Source organism: Rhinopithecus roxellana, chromosome 12, assembly GCF_007565055.1.
Source record: "Rhinopithecus roxellana isolate Shanxi Qingling chromosome 12, ASM756505v1, whole genome shotgun sequence".
NCBI lineage: Eukaryota > Metazoa > Chordata > Mammalia > Primates > Cercopithecidae > Rhinopithecus > Rhinopithecus roxellana.
In genome coordinates, this window is record NC_044560.1 from 115,612,516 (window position 1) to 115,618,987 (window position 6,472).

Here is a 6,472-nt window from a genome sequence, read left to right on the forward strand (position 1 = left end):
CCCTCTCTCCTCTGCAAGTCAGCCAGCAGCCCCGGGACTGATGACTCAAGGTGACGATGGAGCTGGGTTCTAATCCTGACTCCAGTGACAAAGGAGGGTGGGGAGGGAGACCTGGGACACCTGGGGCCCATCCCAATGCAGTGCAGGGGAGGAGCAGGGGGAAGGAGAGGCTGTGAAAGCAGGAGAGTGGATGGGAGGGGCAGGAAGCCCGAGCTAGAAAGAGTCCCAGAAAGAGAAGAAGAGATGAAGGAACAGACTTCTGAATAGGTGATCAGGCAGGTGCAGAAGAGAGTTTCTGAACTGAGTTCATATATATACATATGAAGTTGATCAATCTAATTCCATAAAGTTTTTCTTTGCATAAGAACTTCTGTTGCTTAAATAAAATCCACAGAGAAAAAAAAAGACACAGGGAAGGAGAAATGGTAGAAAGAGAGAGAGAGAGAAAATGAATCACAGGGCAAGGGAACTTTGTGCTGTTTTTTGTTTTTTGTTTTGAGATGGAGTCTCGCTCTGCCACCCAGGCTGGAGTGCAGGGGTGCGATCTCCACTCACTGCAACCTCCACCTCCTGGGTTCAAGCTATTCTTGTGCCTTAGCCTCCTGTTGGGATTACAGGCACATGCCACCATGTCCAGCTAATTTTTGTATTTTTAGTAGAGATAGGGTTTCACCATGTGGGTCAGGCTCTTCTTGAACTCCTGGCCTCAAGCAACCTCCCTGCCTTGGCCTCCCAAAGTGCTGGGATTATAGGTGTGAGCCACTACGCCTGGGCTCTGTGCTGGTTTATCTGAGTTTTTGCTTCATCTAGGAGGAATGGAGGAGAGAAAGAAGGAGAGAGAGAGGGGACAGAGAGAGAAAATGAGAACAAAAAGGGAATTAGACTCAGAGGAAGGGGGATTAAGAAACAAACCAAGAGAAAATCTGTCAGGGCCAGGCGCAGTGGCTCACGCTTGTAATCCCTGCACTTTGGGAGGCCGAGACGGGCAGGTCACTTGAGGCCAGGAGTTCAAGACCAGCCTGGCCAATATGGTGAAACCCTGTCTCTACTAAAAATACGAAAACTAGCTAGGTGTAGTGGCGGGCACCTGTGGTCCCAGCTGCTCAGGAGGCTGAGGCAGGAGAATCCCTCGAACCCGGGAGGCAGAGGTTGCAGTGAGCCAAGATTGCGCCACTGCACTCCAGCCTGGGCGGCAGAGAGAGACTCCATCTCAAAACAAAAAAAAAAAAAAAAAAAAAAAAAAAGAAAAGAAAAAGAAAAAAGAAAAGAAAAAGAAAAGCAGTCAGACAGACAGAGTGCACAAACAAACAAAAAAACCCCAGGACAAAACAGAGCAGAGCAAAGCCCCACCCTACGACTGTCTTTTAGTCCTTCACTTTCTCTCTGGGTCTCCAGTCTCTGTCCATGTCTTATTTCAGAATCACAGAACCGTAGCTTTTGATTCGCTCTTAGAAACAGCCTAACTGCTTTAACACATCATTGGTCAGCGTGATTGGCGTTGATAACCCCGGTCCCCACAAAGCCTCCTGCTGGCTGTTAAGAGCTTTCCTTTTTTGGGCAGAGAGGATAAAAAAGCACCATGACTGTCCTTTCTCTGGAAAGGACACACTTCACACACTGACAGCACCAAAACGCCACTTCTTCCTTTTTCTGGTATCAAGTTTTACAATAAACCTCAACTAAATAAGCAAAGAAACAAAAGCAAAAATACCAACGACCTAACTCAACCTCTCTCTTTTTTTTTGTGGATTTTTAAGAGAATCATGTTTACTGACGTGGAATTTATCTCCAGTAAAATTGAATACAAAAAATAAGGCAGGGTCCCTGATTTTAAGGAGCATTCATGCAAATTAAAAACTACCATGTATATGGTTAGTAACAACGTATTGTGTACTTGAAAATTACTGACAGAGTAGGGTTTTAAGTGTTCTCACTACAAGTAAATATTAGTATGGGACCAGGCATGGTGGCTCATGGCTATAATGCTAGCACTTTGGGAGGTTGAGGTGGGAGGATGGCTTGAGGCTGGGAGTTAGATGCCAGCCTGGGTAACATAGTGAGACCCTGTTTCTACAAACAAAAACTGAAAAAATGAACCAGGCATGGTGACACATGCCTGTAGTCCCAGCTATGTGGGAGGCTGAGGTGGCAGGATCACTTGAGCCCAGGAGTTTGAGGCTGTAATAGCTACGATTGCAGCATTGCACTCCAGCCTGGGTAAGAGAGTGGGACTCTGTCCCCCAAAAAAAGATTAAATGTAAGCATATGAGACAATGCATATATGAATGAGCTTGATTTAACCATTCCATCATGTTCTATATTTCAAATTTTTGTGTTGTGCACCATAAGTATATACAATTTTAGTGTTGATTTAAAAACAAACACGTCATTTTTACCTGAAAAATTTCACCCTTCAGGTTCAGTTGAGTCTCAAAAGATGAAGTCAGTCACCCAAAGTGTCAGAACTGGAGGCTGAACCACTCCAGAGCCTGTATTCTTTATCATTATCCAAATATACCAATGAACAAATAAATGACTAACTGGATTAGTAAGTATAGACATGAGTAGATGAATCATATATTTAAATTTAAATTATATGTTTATTTTTAAATTAACACATCAAAACTGTATACATTTAGGATGCACATCACAAAATTTTGAAATCTCTAACATGATGGAGTGGCTAAATCACATTGATTCATATACGCATTGTCTCATTGGGTCAATGTTTCTATGGGTTTAAAAGAAAGAGAATAGCTTTTGGAATCATACAGACCTAAGTTGAAACACGAACTTATCTCCCATGATTCTCTGGAAGACATGGGCCCCTCTCTTTTCCTAACCTCAGTTTTTTACTCATCTGGAAAATGGGGCCAGGAAGAGGCAAAATGCACATTGCTTCCTCTTGGGAGCATTAAACAAGGCAATCAAAGATGGATAGGAATATTAAGTAGACAAATATCGACATCATGGAAATGGCTCTTAGCAGTTTATTTCTGTATAAAGAAGGAATTTGCAAAGCTGACTTAGATGATAGAATCTTTTTTTGTAGAGACAGGGTCTCACGCTGTCCCTCAGGCTGGAGTGCAGTGGCGCAATCACAGCTCACTGCAGCCTCCACCTCCTGGGCTCAAGTGATCCTCCCACCTCAGCCCCCTGAGTAGCTGGGACTACAGGCATGCACTACCATGCCTGGTTAATTTTTTAATGTGTAGAGACGAGGTCTCACCATGTTTCCCAGGCTGGTCTCAAACTCCTGATCTCAAGATATCCTCCTGCCTCAGCCTCCCAAAGTGAGTCACTGTGGTGTGAAGGAATAACAGTGACACCTTGTCCTTTGTTCTGTCTTCATCTTTCTACCTTTCTCTCTCTCTCTCTCTCTCTCTCTCTCTCTCAGTGTCTCTGTCTGTCTCATGTATTCATTCATTTACTCATTCTTGTTTGGATGCCCATAGACCTCCTTGTTTTCCAATCTAGCGGTCAGCCCTCTGCCCTCACCTTACTGACTCCTGAGATGGGGTCTCACGATGTTGCATAGGCTGGACTGCAGTATGCAATCACAGCTTATTGCAACTCTGAACGCCTGGTCTCAAGTCATCCTCTTGCCTTGACCTCCCAAAGTGTTGAGGTTACAGGTGTGAGCCACCATGCCCGGCCTGTGGACATGTGCAACAAGCCGTTAAGATGCTCTGTGAGGCCTGGAGCCTGGATCCAGTGAAGGAGGTGAAAATTCCATCGAATGCCTTGTTCAAGAGCTCAGCACTGAGCTTCCTAAGAGGTGAAATGAGTGCCTTGGTCACTATCAGTAATGTGTGGAACTCCACAGGAAAAAGGAGGCCTTGCATTACGTGTTTGGTATGTGCAGAGACATGCGTGAACTTGATTAATATTTGGAGTATCTGTGAGGCAAGAGATTCCCAGAGTTCTTTACCCCAAAGGGGGCTACTGTAAATGAGGAGTTATTAGTGCTGCCATTGGGCAGAACCACATGGCCAGATCATTGGCAATGGCTCAAGAATCTTTAGAAATGTGTACAGGTGGCCTATTGTTGACCTGGGCATCTGGTGCTAAGACGACTGCCCAAAGCTCAGCTAATTTTGCTGACCCGTTCTTGGTCAGGGACACCCTAAGGAAGGGATGAGAGGCAGCTACTCTCCAGAAAGCTCCCTCCTGTGTGATGGGGGCACCGTCACCCATAAAGTATATGAACTCCCCTTGCTATTCACCCAGTGACTTCCACAGGGCTCCCTAGGTAGCTAAGGGGGCCAGGAAAGAGGTGATCTCCTCCAGCACCACGGAATCTGGCAAGAAACTGGGGATGGGGAGGCCGCCCTCTGCTGCAGGCAGGATATACTGGGAGGCTCAGGCTGGCTGCCTCCTGTGTTAAGAAGGCCTCACAGCCATGTTGATCATGTGGGGTGCTGCTTCCAGGACCCAAGGCATAACGAGCAGCTGGGTACACAGGGACACAGGCTCAGGCTCTCCTATGTTTCCAGGAAAACCCAATATGGGACCAGCAATTGCCTTTCTAATGACATATAGGGTGGGTCCAAGAGGGGCTGTCTCTTGCATCAGAAACTCATGGACACCGGGCACAGATTACACAGTGGTTCACACCTGTAATCCCAGCACTTTGGGAAGCCGAGGTGAGTGGATCACCTGAGGTCAGGAGTTGGAGACCAGCCTGGCCAATATGGCAAAACCCTGACTCTACTAAAAATACAAAAATTAGCTGGGCATGGTGGTGTGTACCTGTAGTCCCAGCTACTAGGGAGGCTGAGGCAGGAGAATTGCTTGAACCCGGGGGCAGAGTTTGCATGAGCCAAGGTCACACTACTGCACTCCAGCCTGGGAGACAGAATGAGACTCTATCTCAAAAAAAAAGAAAAAGGAAACTCATGGAAATCTATGATGGTTGTGGGTAATCCAGAGACTCCAGGAAGCATGAGAGGGGTTGCCAAAGCCTCTACAATAAAGGAGTCCATAGGAGGTTGGGAGATGAAGCCCAGATGGCGGTGCCTGTTGTGTTGCAATTTGGGCAGATTCTAGAGCTTTTGGGTGAAGAGGGGCCCATTCAAACTGGGTTGATTTGAAAGTAGCAACATAAATGGGCTTAAGGAAAATTTGCTGGCCAAGCATGGTGGCTCACACCTGTACTCTCAACACTGGGAGGCTGAGGCTGGAGGATCGCTTGAGCCCAGGATATTAAGACCAGTGTAGGCTGGGTGCGGTGGCTCACACCACTGGGAGGCTGAGGCTGGAGGATCGCTTGAGCCCAGGATATTAAGACCAGCGTAGGCTGGGTGCGGTGGCTCACACCACTGGGAGGCTGAGGCGGGCGGATCATGAAGTCAGGAGATACAGACCATCCTGGCTAACATGGTGAAATCTTGGCTCTACTAAAAATACAAAAATTAAAAAATAAAAAAAAATTAGCTGGGCATGGTGGCAGGTGCCTATAGTCCCATCTACTCGGGAGGCTGAGGCAGGAGAATGGTGTGAATCCAGAAGGCGGAGCTTGCAGTGAGCCAAGATCGCACCACTGCACTCCAGCCTGGGCACTCCAGCCTGCACTCTGTCTCCAAAAAAAAAAAAAAAAAAAAAAGACCAACGTGGGCAACATAGTGAGACCCCATCTCTACAAAAAGTAAAAAAAAGTTAGCCTGGCGGAATGGCATACCTGTGGTCCCAGCTATTTGGGAGGCTGAGGTGGGAGGATCGCTTGAGCCCAGGAGGTTGAGGCTGCAGTGAACCATGATCATACCACTGCACTCTAGCCTGGGTCACAGAGCAAGACCCTGTCTCTCTATTAAAAAAAATAATAATAACTTTTATTAAAAAATAAAATAGAATAAATTGTAGATGAGGAATATGTTGCCTCCAGAACTCAACAAGGCCCAAAATGTTTTGTGTTTGTTTGAGTGCTGTGGGTGCCTAGAAACTCGCAGCTGTTTCCTGGCAGTGTCTCAGCTGGAGGGGTCCTCACTTTACCAAATAATGTTTAGAAATTTAGCCAAGGTGGGGCCAGGCTTGGTGGCTCACGTCTGTAATCCTAGCACTAGGCCGAGGTGGGCAGATCACTTGAGACCAGGGGTTCGAGACCAGCCTGGTCAACAAGGTGAAACCCCGTCTCTACTAAAAATACAAAAATTAGCCAGTTGTGGTGGCGGAAACCTGTAATTCCAGCTACTCAAGAGGCCGAGGCAGGAGAATCCCTTGAACCTGGGAGGCAGAGGTTGCAGTGAGCCGAGATCAAGTCACTGCACTCCAGCCTGGGCGACAGAGCGAGACTCCCTCTCAAAAAAAAAAGAAATTCAACCGAGATGGGAGGCCTTGTACTCTGTGTGGGGCACTGGTCCATCCCATTGTGTGAGTTCCTCTAGAGTATTTGTGAATCTAGAATGAGCATATCCTATGGCTTCTTTTGGACAAGGGTGTTTGTCACCATATGACATCATGCCTGTGCTTTTGG